Raw genomic sequence first — 22,779 nt, forward strand, 5'->3', positions numbered from 1 at the left:
GCAAATACTTGCTATTTGATTCAGGAGAACATGAAGCCCTTAATTAATTTGGTACTTTTCTGTATCCCATGACAGTCAGCCACACCTGTCCCTAAAGGTGACTTCAATTCTATTAGAGAACAAGAACTGCATATCCCTGCCAATATATGGGAGTATGATATTAACAGTTACTGTTTATTGAATGTTTCTTACTTACACGCAACTGTCCGCTACTAGCTGTCTAAACTAAATACCTTGCTGGGTTCTGAGCTTCAGAAATGAAGAGCAAAAAGGCCCTTGGCCTCCTTAAGTTTACTTTCTAATGTAGGAGTCACTTAACAAGTGTATTAGTTATCTCTTGTTGTATAACGGTTTACAAAAAGCACGTTTGTTATCCTATATTTTTGGTATGTTAGAAATAGAGGTCTGGCTTAGCTGGGTCCTTTGTTGTTTAGTCAGTGAGTTGTGTCTGACTGTTTGTGACTCCGTGGACTGTAGCCTACCAGGCTCTTCTGTTCATGGAATTTTCCAGACAAGAATACTGGAGTGGGTTGCCATTGCCTTCTCTAAGCTGAGTTCTTTGCACGACTGCAATAACAGTGATGTCAGGGCTGGGTTCTCCTTTGAGGCTCAACAGGGAAAGGATCCACATCCAAGCTCACATTGTCATTGGCTGCATCCATTTCCTTGTAGGCTTTGGGGCTGAGTTCCTCAATTCCTGTCATAAAGAAGCTCATAACCTGGCAGCCTGCTTCTTCAAAACTACCAAGGAAGAGGGTCTCTAAGCAAGATGGACATTACGTGCTACAACACACAATCGTGTACACATAATCACATACAGCCTGTCACTTTCATTACATTCTGTGGGTTAGAAGCAATCGGGTCCCACTCACTCTAAGAAGAGAGATCACACAAGGGAACACATATCACGGATGAGAATCATGGACTCCACCTTATAGTCTACCTGCTACAACAAGTAAACAAAATATCAGATTATGATAAGTGAATTAAAGAAAGTTGAAGGGCAGGCCATGTCAGCCACAGCAATCTTCTCTTTGAACCACAGAAAGAGAATTTGTCACCATGCCAAGAGCTGGGGGGCAGGTATTCCTAGCAGAGGGCACAGGAACACAAAGCCCCAAGACTGAAAGGAGCTTAAGGAAAAGAAATGATATCAATGTGACTGGACTTGGTGAGCAAAGGGTAAATGGAGGACAGACAGGAGCCCATCATGCAAGACTTCACAGGGTAAGAAATTTACAGCAAAGAGCAAAGGGAAGATGGTAAAGAATTTCACACTTTGCATTAGCAGAAACGTAGATTAGACTTAGATTTTTAAAGATCACTTGTGGCCGATGGATTGGGGATCAAAAGGCCAGTCAGGAGGTCTGCAGAGGTCCACAGCAGAGGATGGTTTACACTAGTGTGGAGAGCTAGCAGCATTTGGTGACGGACTGCGTGTGGATAGTGGAGGAAAGGGGCACACAGGATGGCACCTGAATTTTTAATTTGAGCCAGTGGGTAGTCAGTGACACTATTTTCTGAGATGGCATCTGAGCTTTTCTCATATTAAGTCAAATACGCCTTTTTGACACCAAGAGAATGTCAAATGAACAGTGGCTTATAGAGTAGATCTGGGCTGGGGATACAAGAATTGGAAGTATTTTCAGTGCTGAGAGCTTTACACAGCCTTCTTATGGAATATCCGGAGAGTAGGCAAGAGATCATTTTACGACATTTTTCTGATCACATAAATAGCCTTGCTTCAAACTCTGCAAGGTACAAGGTGCTTTCCCATTGCACTTAATAGTGCTAAGTCCTTTACATCACAGGCTATAACTGCTGACTTCTCATTCTTCATGTTTCCTTAGCCTCTGGATTTTAGAGTGAATGAAATTAGGGTTCAGGGCTGAAATGATTCACAAATTCTGCTAAGATGTGACATACAAATCAAGGTTTGCAATTCAGGCTGTCACACTACCTGGAGCCTGAGGCCTTGGCAAACAGATGAAGTAAAATAATATACAGAACCCAGCAGAGTGCCTGTCACAGAATAGGCCCATAAAGAATAGTTGTCAAAGTGCATGGTGCACTGTTATTTGAAACTGAGTGGAATGGAAACACACAGGTAACCTATAGGTAATAGCCCAAGAATATACCCACACACCTTTGGGTACCTTATCTTTGACAAAAGAAGGCAAGAATATACATGGAGAAAAGATAGCCCCTTCAATAAGTGGTGCTGGGAAAACTGGACAGCTATGTGTAAAAGAATGAAATTAGAATACTTCCTAACACCTTACACAAAAATAAATGGATTTAAAGACCTAATATAAGAGCAAAGCCTGTAAAACTCTTAAGACGAAAACATAGGCAGAATACTCTTTGACATAAATCACAGCAAGATCCTCTATGACCCACCTCCCAGAGAAATGAAATAAAAGCAAAAATAAATGGGACCCAATTAAACTTAAAATTTTTTGTACAGGAAAGGAAACTATGAGCAAAGTGAACAGGCAACCCTAGGAATGGGAGAAAATAATAACAAATAAGACAACTGACAAAGGATTAATCTCCAAAATGTACAAGCAGTTCATTCAGCCCAATACCAGAAAAACAACCCAATCAAAAAGTGGGCAGGAGGCCTAAACTGGCATTTCTCCAAAGAAGACATACAGATGACTAATAAACATATGAAAATATGCTCAACATTGCTCATTATTAGAGAAAATCAAAACTACAATGAGCTATTACCTCACACCAGTCAGAATGGCTATCATCAAAAGTCTACAAACAATGCTGGAGAGGGTGTGGAGAAAAGGGAACCCTTTTGCACTGTTGGTGGGAATGTAGATTGATACAGCCACTATGGAGAACAGTATGGAGGTTCCTTAAAAAACTAAGACTAAAACTACCATTTAAAAAATTTTCCGTGTTTTTTTCAGTCACTAAGTCATATCTGATTGTGACATCATGCCAAGCTTCCCTGTCCTCCACAGTTGCCCAGAGTTTGCTCAGAATCATGTCCACTGAATCAGTGATGCCATCCAACCACCTCATCCTCTGTCGTCCCCTTCTCCTCCCGCCTTCAGTCTTTCCCAGCATCAAGGTTATTTACCAGTGAGTCAGCTCTTCACATCTGGTGGCCAAAGTATTGGAGCTTCAGCTTCAGCATCAGTCCTTCAGGTATCATCAAAGTTGATTTCCTTCAGGATTGACTGGTTTGATCTCCATGCAGTCCAAAGGACTTGCAAGTCTTCTCCGGCACCACTATTCAAAAGCATCAATTCTTCAACATCAGCCTTCTTTATGATCCAGTTCTCACATCCGAACATGACTACTGGAAAAACCATAGGTTGACGATACAGACCTTTGTTGGCAAAGTGATATCTCTGCTTTTGAATATGCTATGTAGGTTTGTCATCGCTTTACTTCCAAGGAGCAAGCGTCTTTTAATTTCATGTCTTCAGTCACCATCTACAGTGATTTTGGAGCCAAAGAAAATAAAATCTGTCACTGTTTCTACTTTTCCCCCTTCTAATTTGCCATGAAGTGATGGGACAAATGTCATGATCTCCAGTCAGTTCAGTTCAGTCGCTCAGTTGTATCTGACTCTTTGTGATCCCATGGACTGCAGCATGCCAGGCTTCCCTATCAATCACCAGCTCCTGCAGTTTGCTCAAATTCATGTCCACTGAGTCAGTGATACCATCTAACCATCTCATCCTCTGTCATCCCCTTGTCCTGCCTTCAATCTTTCCCAGTATCAGGGTCTTTTCTAGTGAGTCAGCTCTTCTCATTAGGTGGTCAAAGTATTGGAGCTTAAGTTTCAGTATCAGTCCTTCCAATGAATATTCAGGACTGATTTTCTTTAGGATTGACTGGTTTGATCTCCTTGCAGTCTAAGGGACTCTCAAGAGTCTTCTCCAGAACCACAGTTTAAAAGTATCAATTCTTCAGCACTCAGCATTCTTTACGGCCCAACTCTCACATCCATAAATGACTAATGGAAAAACCATAGCTTTGATTAGACAGACTTTTGTTGGCAAAGTAATGTCTCTGCTTTTTAATATGCTGTCTAGGTTGGTCATAGCTTTTCTTCCAAAGAGCAAGTATCTTTTAATTTCATGGCTGCAGTCACCATCTGCAGTGATTTTGAAGAAATCAAAATCAAGAAAATAAAAAATAAACCAAGAAAATAAAGTCTGTCACTGTTTCCATTGTTTCCCCATCTATTTGCCATGAAGTGATGGGACTGGATGCCATGATCTTTGTTTTTTGAACGTTGAATTTTAAGCCAGCTTTTTCATTCTCATCTTTCACCTTCAGCAAGAGGCTCTATAATTCCTCTTTGCTTTCTGCCATAAGGGTGGTATCATCTGCATATCTGAATTTATTGATACTTCTCCCCAAAATCTTTGTGCTTCATCCAGCCCTCCATTTCGCATGAAGTACTCTGCATATAAGTTAAATAAGCAGGGTGATATACAGCCTTGACATACTCCTTTCCCATTTTGTAACCAGTCCATTTTCCATGTCTGATTTAATTGTTGCTTCTTGACCTGCATACAGGTATCTCAGGAGGCAAGTAAGGTGGTCTGGTAGTCCCATCTCTTTAAGAATTTTCCACAGTTTGCTGTGTTCTACACCGTCAAAGGCTTTTGTGTAGTCAGTGAAGCAGAAATAGATGTTTTTCTGGAATTCTCTTGCTTTTTCTATGATCCAATGGATGATGGTGAGTTTTAAGCCTGTTTTTGCAGTCTTCTCTTTCACCCTCATCAAGGCTTTTTGCTATTAGAGTGCTATCATCTGCATATCTAAGGTTGTTGCTATTCCTCCTAGCAATCTTGAGTCCAGCTTGTGCTTCATCCAGCCTGGCATTTTGGATGATGTACTCTGCATATAGGTTTAATAAGCAGAGTGACAATAAACACCCCTGTCATACTCCATTCCCAATTTTGAACCAGTCCGTTGTTCCAAATCTGTTTCTAACTGTTTCTTCTTAATCTACATATAGTTTCTCAGAAAGCAGATAAGGTGTTCTGGTATTCCCTTCTCTTTAAGAATTTTCCAGTTTTCTGTGATCCACACAGCACACAGCCAAGGGCTTTAGCATAGTTAATGAAGCAGAAGTAGATGTTTTTCTGGAACTCCCTTGCTTTCTCCAGGGTCCAGTGAATGTTCACAATTTGATCTCTGGTTACTCTGCCTCTTTGAAACCCAGCTTGTAGATCTGGAAGTTTTCGGTTCATGTACTTCAGAAACCTAGCTTAAAGGATTTTGAACATAACCTTACTAGCTTGTGAAATGAATGCAATTGTGTGGTAGTACAAACAGTCTTTGGCACTGCCCTTCTTTGGAACTGGAGTGTAAACTGACCTTTTCCAGTCCTGTGGCCACTGCTGAGTTTTGCAAATTTCCTGGCATATTGAACATAGCACTTTAACAGCATCATCCCTCAGGATTTTAAATAGCTCAGCTGAAATTCCATCACCTCCACTAGCTTTGTTCGTAGTAATGCTTCCTAAGGCCCACTTGACTTCACACTCCAGAATATATGGCTCTAGGAGAGTCACCACACCATCATGGTTATTTGGGTCATTGAAACCTTTTTGGTACAGTTCTCTGTGTATTCTTGCCTCCTCTCCTTAATTTCTTCTCTTTCTGTTAGATCCTTACAGTTTCTGTCCTTTATTGTGCCCATCCTTGCATGAAATATTCCCTTTAGAGCTCTAATTTTCTTGAATACATCTCTAGTATTTACCATTCTATTGCTTTCCTCTATTTCTTTGCATTTTCATATAAGAAGGCCTTTTTATCTCTCCTTGCTATTCTCTGGAACTCTGCATTCAGTTGCATATATCTTTCCCTTTCTCCCTTGCCGTTCACTTTTCTTCTTTCCTCAGCTATTTTTAAAGCCTCCTCAGACAATCACTTTGCCTTGCCTTTCTTTTTATCTGGGATAGTTTTGATCACTGTCTCCTGTACAGTGTATGAACCTCTGTCAATAATTCTTCAGGCACTCTGTCTACCAGATCTAATGCTTTAAATCTATTCATCACTTCCACTGTATAATCATAAGGGATTTAATTTAGGTCATATCTGAATGCCATGATGGTTTTCCCTACTTTCTTTAAGCCTAAATTTTGCAAAAAGGAGCTCTTGATCTGAGCCACAGTCAGCTCCAGGTCTTGTTTTTGCTGACTGTATAGAACCTCTCCATTTTTGGGTTCAAAGAATATAATCAATCTGATTTTGGTACTGACCATCTGGTGATGTCCATGTGTAGAGTCTTCCCTTGTATTGTGGGAAAAAGACGTTTGCCATGACCAGCGTGCTCCTTTGACAAAACTATGTTAGCCTGTGCCCTGCTTCATTTTGTACTTCAAGACCAAACTTGCCTATTACTCCAGTTATTTCTTGACTTCCTACTTTTGCATCCAAATGCCCTATGATGAAAAGGATATATTTTATTGGTGTTAGATCTAGAAGGTCTTATAGGTCTTCATAGAACTGGTCAACTTCAGCTTCTTCAATGTTAGTGGTTGGGGCATAGACTTGAATTACTTTGATGTTGAGTGGTTTGCCTTGGAAAATGAACCAAGATCATTCTTTTGCTTTTGAGATTGCACCCAAAACTGCATTTTGGACTCCTTTATTGACTATAAGGGCTACTCCATTTCTTCTAAGGGATTCTTGCCCACAGTAGTAGATATAATGGTCATCTGAATTAAATTTGCCCATTCCTATCCATTTTAGTTTACTGATTTCTAATATGTCAATATTCACTCTTGGCATCTCCTGCTTGACCATATCTAATTTACCTTGATTCATGGACCTAACATTCCAGGTTCCTATGCAATATTGTTCTTTACAACATCAGACTTGACTTTGACCATCAGACATACCCACAACTAAGCATCTCTTCCACTTTGGCCCAGGTGCTTCATTCCTTCTGGAGTTATCAGTAATTGCCATACCCTTTTCCCCAGTAGCATATTGGACACCTTCTGACCTGGGGGAGCTCATCTTTTGGTGTTATATATATATTTTTTGCCTTTTTGAATTGTTCATGGGGTTCTCACGGCAAGAATACTGGAGTGGTTTGCCATTCTCTCATCCAATGGACCATGTTTCGTCATAACTCTTACTATGACCCATCCATCTAGGGTGGTCCTGCGCAATATGGCTCATAGCTTCATTGAGTTATGCAAGCACCTTTGCTACAACAAGGCTGTGATTCATGAAGGGGAAAACTATTGTATGACTCAGCAATCCCTCTCCTGGGCATATACCCTGAGAAAACTATAATTGAAAAAGACACATGTACCCCAGTGTTCACTGCAGCATTGTTTACTATATCTAGGATGTGGAAGCAGTCTAGCTGTCCATCAATGGATGGATAAAAAATTATGGTACATATACACAATGGAATGTTACTCAGCTATAAAAAAGGAATGTACTTGAGTGAGTTCTAATGAGGTGGATGAACCTAGAGTCTATTATACAGAGTGTAGGAAGTCAGAAAGAGAAAAACAAATATCATATATAAACACATATATATGGAATTTAGAAAGATGGTATCGATGAACCTATCTGCAGGGCAGTAGTGGAGACACAGACATAGAGAACAAACTTATGGACATGGAGAGGAAGGAGAGGGTGGGACAAATTGAGACAGTAGCATTTAAACGTATACATTACCATATGTAAAATTAGACAGCCAGTGGAAATGTGCTGTATGATGCAGAGAGCTCAAGTCTGGTGCTCTGTGACAGTCTAGAGGGGTGTGACAGGATGGGAGGTGGGAGGAACATTCAAGACGGAGGAGACATATGTATACCTATGGCTGATTCATGTTTCTACATGAAAGAAACCAACACAATATTGTAAAGCAATTATCCTCATGTGATTGTTAAGTTGCTCAGTCATGACCAACTCTTTGTGACCCCATGAACTGCAGCACACCAGACTTCACTATCCTTCACTATCTCCTGGAGTTGCTCAAACACATGTCCATTGAGTCAATCATGCTATCCAACCATCTCATGCTGTGTTGTCCCCTTCTCCTCCTGCCTTCAATCTTTCCCAGCATCAGGGTCTGGGAATTAGTATCCATTGAGTCAGCCCTTTGCATCAGGTGGTCAAAGTACTGGACTTCAGCTTCAGCATCAGTCCTTCCAATGAATACTCAGGGTTGATTTCCCTTAGAATCGACTGGTTTGATCCCCTTGCAGTCCAAGGGACTCTCAAGAGTCTTCTCAGCACCACAGTTTGAAGGCATCAGTTCTTCAGCACTCAGCCTTTTTTATTGTCCAGCTCTCACATTGACACATGACTACTGGAAAAACCACAGCTTTGACTATATGGACATTTTTCAGCAAAATAATGTCACTACTTTTTAATATGCCGTCTAGATTTGTCATTACTTTTCTTCCAAGGAGCGAACACCTTTTAATTTCATGGCTGCAGTCACCATCTGCAGTGATTTTGGAGCCCAATAAAGTCTGTCACTGTTTCCATTGTTTTCCCATTTATTTGCCATGAAGGGCTGGGACTGGATGCCATGATCTTCATTTTTTGAATGTTGAGTTTTAAGCCAGATTTTTCACTCTCCTCTTTCACCTTCATCAAGGGGCTCTTTAGTTACTCTTCACTTTCTGCCATAAAGGTGGTGTCATCCGCATATCTGAGGTTATTTATATTTCTCCCCACAATCTTGATCCCAATTTGTGCTTTATTTGGCCCTGCATTTCCATGATGTTCTCTGCATATAAGTTAAATAAGCAGGGTGACAATATACAGCCTTAACATCCTCCTTTCCCAATTTTGAACGAGTCCATTTTCCATGTCTGGTTCTCAGATCAGATCAGTCGCTCAGTCGTGTCTGAGTCTTTGTGACCCCATGAATCGCAGCACGCCAGGCCTCCCTGTCCATCACCAACTCCCGGAGTTTACTCAGACTCACGTCCATCGAGTCAGTGATGCCATCCAGCCATCTCATCCTCTGTCGTCCACTTCTCCTCCTGCCCCCAATCCCTCCCAGCATCAGAGTCTTTTCCAGTGAGTCAACTCTTCGCATGAGGTGGCCAAAGGACTGGAGTTTCAGCTTTAGCATCATTCCTTCCAAAGAAATCCCAGGGCTGATCTCCTTCAGAATGGACTGGTTGGATCTCCTTGCAGTCCAAGGGACTCTCAAGAGTCTTCTCCAACACCACAGTTCAAAAGCATCAATTCTTTGGCGCTCAGCCTTCTTCACAGTCCAACTCTCACATCCATACATGACCACAGTAAAAACCATATCCTTGACTAGATGAACCTTTGTTGGCAAAGTAATATCTCTGCTTTTGAATATTCTATCTAGGTTGGTCATAACTTTCCTTCCAAGGAGTAAGTGCCTTTTAATTTCATGGCTGCAGTCACCATCTGCAGTGATTTTGGAGCCCAGAAAAATAAAGTCTGACACTGTTTCTACTGTTTCCCCATGTATTTCCCATGAAGTGATGGGACCGGATGCCATGATCTTAGTTTTCTGAATGTTGAGCTTTCAGCCAACTTTTTCACTCTCCACTTTCACTTTCATCAAGAGGCTTTTGAATTCCTCTTCACTTTCTGCCATAAGGGTGGTGTCATCTGCATATCTGAGGTTATTGATATTTCTCCCGGCAATCTTGATTCCAGCTTGTGTTTCTTCCAGTCCAGCGTTTCTCATGATGTACTCTGCATATAAGTTAAATAAGCAGGGTAACAATATACAGCCTTGACGTACTCCTTTTCCTATTTAGAACCAGTCTGTTGTTCCATGTCCAGTTCTAACTGTTGCTTCCTGACCTGCATACAAATTTCTCAAGAGGCAGATCAGGTGGTCTGGTATTCCCATCTCTTTCAGAATTTTCCAGTTTATTGTGATCCACACAGTCAAAGGCTTTGGCATAGTCAATAAAGCAGAAATAGATGCTTTTCTTGAACTCTCTTGTTTTTTTCCATGATCCAGCGGATGTTGGCAATTTAATCTCTGGTTCCTCTGCCTTTTCTAAAACCAGCTTGAACATAAGGAAGTTCACGGTTCACATATTGCTGAAGCCTGGCTTGGAGAATTTTGAGCATTACTTTACTAGCGTGTGAGATGACTGCAATTGTGCGGTAGTTTGAGCATTCTTTGGCATTGCCTTTCTTTGGGATTGGAATGAAAACTGATCTTTTCCAGTCTTGTGGCCACTGCTGAGTTTTACAAATGTGCTGGCATATTGAGTGCAGCACTTTCACAGCATCATCTTTCAGGATTTGGAATAGCTCAACTGGAATTCCATCACCTCCACTAGCTTTATTTGTAGTGATGCTTTCTAAGGCCCACTTGACTTCACATTCCAGGATGTCTGGCTCTAGGTCAGTGATCACACCATCGTGATTATCTGGGTCGTGAAGACCTTTTTTGTACAGTTCTTCTGTGTATTCTTGCCATCTCTTCTTAATATCTTCTGCTTCTGTTAGGTCCATACCATTTCTGTCCTTTATTGAGCCCATCTTTGCATGAAATGTTCCTTTGGTATCTCTGATTTTCTTGAAGAGATCCCTAGTCTTTCCCATTCTGTTGTTTTCCTCTATTTCTTTGCATTGATCGCTGAAGAAGCCTTTCTTATCTCTTCTTGCTATTCTTTGGAACTCTGCATTCAGATGTTTATATCTTTCCTTTTCTCCTTTGCTTTTCGCTTTTCTTCTTTTCACAGCTATTTGTAAGGCCTCCCCAGACAGCCATTTTGCTTTTTTGCATTTCTTTTCCATGGGTTGGTCTTGATCCCTGTCTCCTGTACAATGTCACGAATCTCATTCCATAGTTTATCAGGCACTCTATCTATCAGATCTAGGCCCTTAAATCTATTTCTCACTTCCACTGTATAATCATAAGGGATTTGATTTAAGTCATACCTGAATGGTCTAGTGGTTTTCCCTACTTCTTCAATTGGAGCCATGGCTGCACGGGCGCAGGAGGGCCTAGAGGAGCTATCCCACGTTGAAGGTCAGGAAGGGCAGCGGTGAGGAGATACCCCTCGTCCAAGGTAAGGAGCAATGGCTGGGCTTTGCTGGAGCAGCCGTGAAGAGATACCCCACACTCAAGGTAAGAGAAACCCAAGTAAGACGGTAGGTGTTGCAAGAGGGTATCAGAGGGCAAACACACTGAAATCATACTCACAGAAAACTAGTCAATCTAATCACACTAGGACCACAGCCTTGTCTAACTCAATGAAACTAAGCCATGCCCGTGGGGCAACCCAAGATGGGTGGATCGTGGTGGAGAGATCTGACAGAATGTGGTCCACTGGAGAAGGGAATGGCAAACCACTTCAGTATTCTTGCCTTGAGAACCCCACGAACAGTATGAAAAGGCAAAATGATAGGATACTGAAAGAGAAACTCCCCAGGTCAGTAGGTGCCCAATATGCTACTGGAGATCAGTGGAGAAATAACTCCAGAAAGAATGAAGGAATGGAGCCAAAGCAAAAACAATACCCAGCTGTGGATGTGACTAGTGATAGAAGCAAGGTCCGATGCTGTAAAGAGCAATATTGCATAGGAACCTGGAATGTCAGGTCCATGAATCAAGGCAAATTGGAAGTGGTCAAACAAGAGATGGCAAGAGTGAATGTAGGCATTCTAGGAATCAGCGAACTGAAGTGGTCTGGAATGGGTGAATTTAACTCAGATGACCATTATATTTACTACTGCGGGCAAGAATCCCTCAGAAGAAATGGAGTAGCCATCATGGTCAACAAAAGAGTCTGAAATGCAGTACTGGGGATGCAATCTCAAAAACGATAGAATGATCTCTGTTCGTTTCCAAGGAAAACCATTCAATATCACAGTAATCCACGTCTATGCCCCAACCAGTAACACTGAAGAAGCTGAAGTTGAATGGTTCTATGAAGACCTACAAGACCTTTTAGAACTAACACCCAAAAAAGATGTCCTTTTCATTATAGGGGACTGGAATGCAAAAGTAGGAAATCAAGAAACACCTGGAGTAACAGGCAAATTTGGCTTTGGAATACGGAATGAAGCAGGGCAAAGACTAATAGAGTTTTACCAAGAAAATGTCTGGTTCTAACTGTTGCAAATTGACCACAAAACAGGTTTTGCAGAAGGCAGGTAAGTTATTCCCATCTCTTGAAGAATTTTCTACAGTTTGTTTTGATTTGCACAAAGACTTTAATGTAGTCAATGAAGCAGAAGTATATGCTTTTCAGGAATTCTCTAGGGCTTCCTAAAATCCAACAGGTGTTGGCAATTTGATCTCTGATTCCTCTGCCTTTTCTAATCCAGCTTGTACATCTGGAAGTTCACATTTCACATACTGTTGAAGCCTAGCTTGAAAGATTTTGAGCATTACTTTGCTAGCATGTGAAATGAGTGCAATTGTGCAGTAGTTTGCATTGCCGTTCTTTGGGATTGGAATGAAACTTTTTCATTCCAATCCCAAAGAACTAGATGAATCTTTGTTGGCAAAGTGATGTCTGTTTTTTAATACACTCTAGGTTTGTCATAGTTTTTCTCCAAGGAGCTAGTGTCTTTTAATTTCATGGCTGCAGTCACTGTCCACAGTGATTTTGGAGCCCATGAAAATAAAGTCTGTCAGTGTTTCCATTTTCCCCCATCTATTTGTCATGAAGTGATGGGGACTGGATACTATGATTTTAGTTTTTTGAATGTTGAGTTTGAAGCTAGCTTTTTCACTCTCCTCTTTCACCTTAATTAAGAGGCTTTTAGTTCCTTTTTGCTTTCTGCCTTTAGAGTAGTGCCATCTGTATATCTGGAGTTATTTAATTTCTCCCTGAAATCTTTATTCCAGCTTGTGTTCCATCCAGCCTGGCATTTCACATGAGGTACTCTGCATATAAGTTAAATAAGCAGGGTGATAATATACAGCCATGACATACTCCTTTCCCAATTTGGAACCAGTTTGTTGTTCCATGTCTGGTTCTAACTCTTGCTTCTTGACCTGCATACAAGTTTCTTAGGAGGCAGGTAACATGGTGTGGTATTCCCATCTCTTTAAGAATTTTCCACATTTTCCTGTGATCCACACAGTCAAAGGATTTAGCATAGTCAATAAAGCAGAAGTAGATATTTTTATGGTATCCCCTTGCTTTTTCTATGATCCAACATATGGTGGCAATTTGATCTCTGATTCCTCTGCCTTTTCTAAATCCACCATGTACATCTGGAAGCTCTTGGTTCATTAAGAAAATTAGAGACACAAAGGGAATATTTCATGCAAAGATGAGTACAATGAAAGACAGAAACCTTCTGTTAGGTATGGATGTAACAGACGCAGAAGAGATTAAGAAGAGGTGGTAAGGATACACAGAAGAATTGTACAAAAAAGGTCTTAATGAACTGGATAACCACGATGGTGTGATCAGTCATCTAGGCCAGACATCCTGGGTTGTGAAGTCAGGTGGGCCTTAGGAGGCCTTACTACTGATAAAACTAATGGAGGTGATGGAATTTCAGCTGAGCTATTTCAAATCCTAAAAGATGATGCTGTTAAAGTGCTGCACTCAATATGGCAGCAAATTTGGAAAACTCAGCAGTGACCACAGTTCTGGAAAAGGTCAGTTTTTATTCCAATCCTCTAGTGGAAGGGCAATTATCCTCTAGTTAATAACAAATGAAAATTTAAAAACCCTATTGGTAGCCAAGCTTGGAAGAATGGTAGGACTCCCTGGTTACTCCAGATGTATCATTCATGGAGATATAAGGTTAACCATTGGGAAGATAGTCAGTAATACTGAATTAGCTTCATATGTTATAGATGGTAACAAGACTTATGGTTATAATCATTTTATAATGCACAAAGACATTGACTTAGTGATTTACTCCTGAAACTAATATAATATTATGTATCAATTATGCTTAGGTACTGTTGACCTTTTAGGTGCAGTTCAATGTGTTCTTGTTTGGAAAGGTAAATCAATTAAAATTAAAAAGGTAATTAATCCCCAGAGGGTGAAAACTGATGTTATACAGACAGAATGTTAATTTATCAGTATAATTATAGGTATTTGCTTTTACCATATGTCAGTGCTGTCTTCAGCTCTCTACACTTCAAAACATGTTTTTAGTCAATCCTCCCTACTGCCAACTTTCGAAATGAGGAAGCTGAAAAATTGAGTTGTTAAATTGTTTAAGGTACACAGAAGCAGAAATGGGATTCATGCTCAGCTTGCCTGACTCAAGAGCCCACCTTTGTAACCAATGTGCTGTTAGGTGTTAAGGCCTCCACCTGCCTTAAGTCCTGGGATCTGTATCCATGGTCATAGACACTGTTTGTCAGTTCCTATAACCTTTCCTGCTGTGTCAAGTAACTTCGGGGATCCCTGTTCTCATAAAATGGAATATAAACAGTGGTTCCCTCTTGAGTTCTGCACATAGAAGTACTATTTCAACCACCAGCTCTGTATGGCTTCTACCATCTGCTCTGGATAGAACAGGAGATGCAGCCCAGATGTTGTGATGCCTGGCCAGGTATGATCAGGTGTGAGTTGTCACAAAGTTGAGGATGACTAACGGTACTTCATTAGAAATGGGATGGAACTTGAGAATAACTTGCTTTCTCTTACCTATGCCACAGCACCCCTCAAAACACATGAGTGTGTGTGAGCACATACATATCATGAGTGATTTATTATGTGTGCGCACACACATGTATACCTGAAGCATGTGTGCAAATGCACACATGCACACACACCATGACTGGTAAGAGTTCTGACAATTATGAATTATTGAAGCCCTTTCTTTATTTTCTTGGGGAAGAGGTAGGAGGTGAGGATTACACCCAAATCTGGCATGCCTCTTGGATATGTCTTTATGGTGAATTATCTATTATCTATTGTGTGTGTGGCAGAAGTCGGAGATCAATGATGTTGGAGTATCCCACTCCACACCTCCTGTTTCCAGATATCTCCACCTTCCAGGATCCAGCTCAAGGCTCATCCCCCAGTGAAGTCATGTCTCACTTATGTACATGTTACTACACTTACCGCTCTCATGGACCAGGCATGGTAAGTGAATGATAGCTTCTCTGGTCATTGATTTTCTCAGTCTGTAACAAGAATTCTGCCCAATGTGAGTCATTGGGAAACTGATGCAAGTGATGTCTAAATTATAAAAATGCTACAAAACACTAGAAAAATCAATCCTCTGCTTGACTAGATTGTCTCTTGTCTGTTGCCATTCCCTTATATTTTTCCTTCCTCACACCTGACCCTAACCTGCCTCTTTTCTGCTAGTGCTTTGGGAATGGAAACGGTATCTATCTTTCCCCTTGGGTATCCCAGAACCTATATAGAAACTCTTGTACAATATTTTGCATTGACTAGAAAGACTGAGTAGATTGAATCTGGAGCAGTTATTTATTTGGGATGACTGGTCCCACCCCTACTCCAGCCATTTGGCAATGTCTGGAGACATTTTTGATTGTCATGACTGTGTGTGTGTGTGGGAGAAATTCTGCTGGCATCTAGTGGGTCAGGGCCACGGATGCTGCTCAACATTCTACAATGTGCAGAACAGCCCTTTACAACAAAGAACTATTGGGTCCACATGTCAGAGCCAAGGTTGAGAATCCCTGATCTAGACAAATAATGAGAATTATATAAAGAGCATTAGGCCACGTAACAGCAGCTCTGGATTGGGGTGGGGCTGGAGTTGGCTAGTTCTGCACCAGAGCAGCTGGTTACAGTAGTAGTTTCAGGGACATATATACCTTCACATTTGTGAAATATTTCAGGTTTTCTAAGAGTTTTCACATCTGTTGTGATCTCTGATTTTTCATAAGAGTTCTGAGAGATCCTTCTCTTCTTATTTCCATGCCTTACTAGTCAACGGGTAGCAGAAGAAACTGGGTGAGCAAGCAAATCATTTTCTGAAGGTCTCAGAGATATCTAGTGATTAATCCAGGAATCTACCGTCAGCTGGCTCCCTTAGGCACTCTTCCTTTGTTCCCTGCTTTCAGTTAAAGCAGAAGTGGCAAGGATGAAATATCAGGAAGGCAGACTACTCGGTAATTGGGAATCAGAGCCATCTGAGCTAGAGAAGGTGTGGGCTCCACTGCTGTGGCTATAGACGTTGCTCAGCTTTCCAAAACTCAGGAGAACACTCAAGCCTCATACATATACTCTAGTAGTCCTTATGGCCCTGTTTAGGAGCTCCAAGCCCCATTTGAAAACCCTAAAAAACCAGCAGAGGGAAATGCAACAGAAGTATTTCCTAAAGGAAGTGCTTAATTTCTAAGCCAGTAGAGGGCACTCACATCAGGCGATCTGAAGGTGGCTCAACTGAGAAGCAACCATACCTTGAGGATTGGAAGAAGTTTAGGCTGTGTTTTTATGTTTTTTCACTTTTTTGCAAGCAAAAGTGAAGTCGCTCAGTCATGTCTGACTCTTTACAACCCCATGGACTGTAGCCTGCCAGGCTCCTCCATCCATGGGATTTTCTAGGCAAGAGTTCTGCCTTCTCCAGGGGATCTTCCTGACCCAGGGATCGAACCCAGGTCTCCTACATTGCAGGCAGATGCTTTACTGTCTGAGCCATCAGGGAATGAAGACAGGCTGTTATTCATAGGCCAGTGAATGGAGAAGGGGAGCTCAAGCTCTAAAGGCACCTTCTCTCGGAAGGAAGGAGAGGGCTTAAGGAAGAGGGCAGAGATTTCCAGGGCAGCCTTAAACTGTGCTTCTTAAATGTTAATGTGCATGTGTTCAAGGGGTTAAAAGGTAGACGCTGAGTCTGTAGGCATGGAGCAGGACCTGAATTTCTGTGTTGCTCACCAGTTTCTGGCAAAGCTGTTACTGAACTGGTTTTGTTTGCCCAATAAGTACTGAGACACTGAAGTTTACAGCAGAGAAAGGGTTTATTCACAAGGCAACCAAGTAAGGAGACAGAAGAACAAGTCTCAGGTGTTGTCTCCTCAAAGGCAAGAGGCTTGGGGTATTGCTGTGTGGAGAGTATAGGGTGGTCAAAGGTGCAGGAGAAGGTGATGGGAGGCAGGAAAAAGGTGAGATAATCAATGCTCTGCACAGGCATGTCTGAGTCACAAGCTTCTTCATGGGACACATACTCAGAAAATGGTGGCACTAACATAATCTGAGAATGGAGTTTCTAGCCTTCTGACATCAGAAGTTTATCCATCAGATACTTGCACAGGCCTGGCTGAATGGTTGGTGGTCTCAACCAGTTTTAATTGGGCAGAAGTAGCTCCATGTTTCTTATATACAACTTAAGTAAACGTTACCATAGAGACCCACACATCAGAGATTTTTAAAAATTAATTTATTTTAATTGGATTATAACTGCTTTGTAGCATTGTGTTGGCCTCTGCCGTACATCAGCACGAATCAGCCATAGGTATGCATATGCCCCTCTTTCGTGAACCTCCCTCCCACCTCCCATCCCATCCCACCCCTCTTGGTTGTCACAGAGCACTGGATTTGAGTTCCCTGCATTATACAGCTAATTCCCACTGGCTATATATTCTACATATGGTAATGTATATGTTTCAATGCTACTCTCTCCATTTGTCCCACCCTCTCCTTCCACCACTGTGTCCACAGGTCTGTTCTTTATGTCTGTGTCTCCATTGCTGCCCTACAAATAGGTTCGTCAGTACCATCTTTCAAAATTCCATATATATGGATATATATGCAAGCACGGTATTTGTTTTTCCCTGACTTACTTCACTTTGTGTAATAGGCTTAAATGTGTTCCTTTCTATGACTGAGTAATATTCCATTGTACATATGTTTCACAACTTCTTTATCCATTCTTCGGTTGATGGGCATCTAGGTTGGTTCCATGTCCTGCCTATTCTAAATAGTCCTGCAATGAACACTGGGGTACACGTGTCTTTTTCAATTATGGTTTCTTCTGGGTATAGGCCCATTGGTGGGATTCCTGGGTCATATCATAGATTTATTCCTAGATTTTCAAGGAATCTTCACTGCTCACCATAGTGGCTGTATCAACTTATGTTCCCACCAACAGTCCAAGAAGGTTCCCTTTTCTCCACATCCTCTCCAATGTTTATTGTTTGTAGATTTCTCAATGATGGCCATTCTGACTGGTGTGAGGTTATACTTCCTTATAGTTTTGATTTGCTTTTCTTTAATAAAGGGAGATGTTGAGCATCTTTTTATGTGTTTATTAACTATCTCCATGTCTTTTTTGGAGAAATGTCTGCTTTAGGTCTTCTGCCCACTTTTTGATTGGATTGTTTGTTTTTCTGGTATTGAGCTGTATGGGTTGCTTGTATACTTTGGACATTAATCCTTTGTCAGTTGTTTAATTTGCTATTATTTTCCCCCATTTGGAGGGCTGTCTTTTCACTGTGTTTATAGTTTCCTTCACTGTGAAAAGTTATTGAGTTTAGTTAGATCCCATTTGTTTCTTTTGTTTTTATTTCAATTAGTCTGAGAAGTGGGTCATAGAGAATCTTGTGGTTATTTATGTCAAAGAATGTTCTGCCTATGTTTTCCTATAAGAGTTTTATAGTTTCTTATATTTAGGTCTTTAGTCCTTTTTGAGTTTATCTTTGAGTATGGTGTTAGGAAGTGTTCTAATTTCATTCTTTTACACATAGCTGTACAGTTTTCCTAGCACCACGTATTGAAGAGACTTCAATATTTTCTCCATTGAATATTGTTGCCTCCTTTGTCAAAGGTTTTGCTCATAGGTGTGTGGGTTTATCTCTAGGCTTTTTTATCTTGTTCTATTGGTTTATATTTCTGTTTTTGTGCCAGGACCATACTGTTTTGATGATTGCAGCTTTGTAGTATACGCTGAAGTCAGGAAGGTTGATTCCCTTAGGTCAATTCTTGTTTCTCAAGATTGCTTTGGTTATTCAGGGTCTTTTGTGTTTCCATACATTATGAAATTTTTAGTTCTAGTACTGTGAACAATACCATTCATAGTTTGGTAGAGATTGCATTGAATCTGTAGATTTCTTTAGGTACTAAAGTCATTTTCACAATATTGATTCTTCCAATCCAGGAAACATGGTATGTCTCTCCATCTGTTTTTGTCATGTTTCTTTCATCAGTGTCTTAGTTTTCTGCATACAGGTCTTTTGTCTCTTAAAGTAGGTTTATTCCTAGGTATTTTATTCTATTGGTCACAATGGTGAGGGGCATTATTTTCTTAATTACTCTGATTTTTTCTTGTTAATATGTAGGAATGCAAAGGATTTCTGTGTATTAATTTTACATCCTGTGACTTTGCTATTTTCATTGATGGGCTCTAGTAATTTTTCTGGTGGCATCTCTAGGGTTTTCTATGTATAGTATCATGTCATCTACAAACAGTAAGAGTCTTACTTCTTTCCCAATATGGATTCCTTTTATTTCTTTTTCTTCTCTGATTGCTGTGACTAGTACTTCCAAAACTATGTTGAAGAATAGTGGCGAGTGGGGACCCTTGTCTTGTTACTGATCTTAGAGGAAATGCTTTCAGTTTTTTCCCATTGAGAATAATGTTTGCTGTGGGTTTGTTGTATATGGCCTTTTTTATGTTGAGATATGTTCCTTCTGTGCCTACTTTCTGGAGAATTTTTATCATAAATGGGTGTTGAATTTTGTCAAAAGCTTTCTCTGCATCTATTGAGATGATCATATGATTGTTATCTTTCTATTAAAGTATCCTTGCATTCTTGGAATAAAGCCCACTTGATCACGATGTTGTCATTGTTGTTCAGTCACTGTTGTGTCTGACTCTTTGTGATGTCATGATTTGTAGCACACCACCCTTCCCTGTACTCTATATCTCCAAGTGTGCCCAAACTCACGTCCACTGAGTTGGTTGTGCCATACAACCATCTCATCCTCTGCTGCCCCTTTCTCCTCCTGCCCTAAATCTTACCCAACATCAGGGTCTTTTTCCAATGAGTTTGTTCTTCACATCAGTTGGTCAAAGTACTGAAGCATCAGCTTCAGAATCAGTTCTTCCAGTGAATATTCAGCTTTCCTTTAGAATTGACTGGTTTTATCTCCTTGCTGTCCAAGGGACTCTCAAGAGTCTTCTCGAACAACACAATTGGAAAGCATCAATTCTTCAAAAATCAGCCTTATTTATGGTCCAACTGTCACATCTGTACATGATTGCTGGAAAAACCATAGCTTTGACTAGATGAATCTGTGTTGAAAAAATGATGTCTCTGCTTTTTAATACACTGTCTAGGTTTTTCATAGCTTTTCTTCCAAGGAGCAAGTTTCTTTTAATTTTGTGGTTGCTGTCACTGTCCACAGTGATTTTGGAGCCCAAGAAGATAAAATCTGCTACTGTTTCCAATTTTTCGCCATCTATTTGCCATGACATGATGGGACTGGATGCCATGACCTTAGTTTTTTGAGCATTAAGTTTTAAGCCAGCTTTTTCACTCTCCTCTTTCACCTTAATTAAAAGGCTCTTTAGTTCTTCTTCACTTTCTGCCCTAAGTGTGGTGTTATCTGCATATCTGAGGTTGTTGATATTTCTCCTGGCAGTCGTGATTCCGGCCTGTAATTCATCCAGCCCAGTGTTTCACATGATGTACTTTGCATAGAAGTTAAATAAGCAGGGTGACAATATACAATCTTGATGTGCTCCTTTCCCAATTTTAAACCATTCCATTGTTCTATGTCTGATTCCAACTCCTGCTTTGTGACCTGCAAACAGATTTCTCAGGAGACAGGACAGGGGGTCTGGTATTCCCATCTCTTTAAGAATTTTCCACAGTTTGTTGTGATTGACACAGTCACCTAGAGCCAGACATTCTGGAATATGAAGTCTAGTGGGCCTTAGGAAGCGTTATGTGAACAGAGTGGAGGTGATGGAATTCCAGTTGAGCTATTTCAAATCCTAAAAGATGATGCTGTGAAAGTGCTGCACTCAACATGCCAGCACATTTGGAAAACTCAGCAGTGGCCACAGGACTGGAAAAGGTCAGTTTTCATTCCAATCCCAAAGAAAGGCAATGCCAAAGAATGCTCAAACTACCACACAATTGCACTCATCTCACATACTAGTAGGAGAAGGCAATGGCACCCCACTCCAGTACTCTTGCCTGATAAATCCAATGGATGGAGGAGCCTGGTAGGCTACAGACCATGGGGTTGTTAAGGGTTGGACACGACTGAGCAACTTCACTTTCACTTTTCACTTTCATGCATTGGAGAAGGAAATGGCAACCCATTCCAGTGTTCTTGCCTGGAGAATCCCAGGGACAGGGGAGCCTGGTGGGCTGCCGTCTATGGGGTCACACAGAGTCAGACACGACTGAAGCGACTTAGCAGCAGCAGCACATGCTAGTAAAGTAGTGCTCAAAATTCTCCAAGCCAGGCTTCAGAAATAAGTGAACAACTGTGAACTTCCAGATGTTCAAGCTGGTTTTAGAAAAGGCAGAGGAACAAGAGATCAAATTGCCAACATCCACTGAATCATTAAAAAAGCAAGAGAGTTCCAGGAAAACATCTACTTCTGCTTTAATTGACTATGTCAAAACATTTGACTGTGTGGATCACAATAAACTGTGGAAAATTCTGAAAAAGATGCAACTACCAGACCACCTGACCTGCCTCTTGAGAAATCTGTATGCAGGTCAGGAAGCAAAAGTTAGAACTGGACATGGAACAGCAGACTGGTTTCTAATAGGAAAAGGAATACATCAAGGCTGTATATTGTCACCGTGCTTATTTAACTTATATTGCAGAGTACATCATGAGAAATGCTGGATTGAATGAAGGACAAGCTGGAATCAAGATTGCCAGGAAAAATATCAATAACCTCAGCTATGCAGATGACACCACCCTTATGGCAGAAAGTGAAGAAGAACTAAAGAGCCTCTTGATGAAACTGAAAGAGGAGAGTGAAAAATTTGGCTTAAAGCTTAACATTCAGAAAACTAAGATCATGGCATCCAGTCCCATCACTTCATGGCAAATAGATGGGAAATGGTAGAAACAGTGGTTGACTTTATTTTGGGGGGCTCCAAATTCACTGCAGATGGTGATTGCAGCCATGAAATTAAAAGATGCTTACTCCTTGGAAGGGAAGTTATGACCAACCTAGACAGCATATTAAAAAGCAGAGACATTACTTTGCCAACAAAGGTCTGTCTAGTCAAGGCTATGGTTTTTCCAGTAGTCATGTATGGATGTGAGAGTTGGACTATAAAGAAAGCTGAGTGCTGAAGAACTGATGCTTTTGAATTGTGGTGTTGGAGAAGACTCTTGAGAGTCCCTTGGATTGCAAGGAGATTCAATCAGTCCATCGTAAAGGAGATCAGTCCTGAATGTTCATTGGAAGGACTGATGTTCAAGCTGAAACTCCAATACTTTGGCCACCTGATGCGAAGAGCTGACTCATTAGAAAAGACACTGATGCTGGGAAAGATTGAAGGCAGAAGGAGAAGGGGATGATAGATGATGAGATGGTTGGATGGCATCACTGACTTAATTGAGATGAGTTTGAGTAAACTCCAGGAGTTGGTGATGGACAGGGAGGCCTGGCGTGCTGTGTTCCATGAGGGTGCAAAGAGTTGGACACGACTGAGTGACTGAACTGAACTGAACCCAGTCAAAGACTTTCGCGTAGTCAATGAAGCCCAAGTAGATGATTTTTTTTAGAGTTCCCTTGGTTTTTTTTATGATTCAATGCATTTTGGCAATTTGATCTCTGGTTCCTCTTCTTTGTCTAAATCCAGCTTGTACGTCTGGAAGTTTTTGGTATACACATACTGATGAAGCCTAGCTTGAAGGATTTTGAGCATTTCCTTGC

Source organism: Bos javanicus, chromosome 25, assembly GCF_032452875.1.
Source record: "Bos javanicus breed banteng chromosome 25, ARS-OSU_banteng_1.0, whole genome shotgun sequence".
In the NCBI taxonomy this organism is placed as follows: domain Eukaryota; kingdom Metazoa; phylum Chordata; class Mammalia; order Artiodactyla; family Bovidae; genus Bos; species Bos javanicus.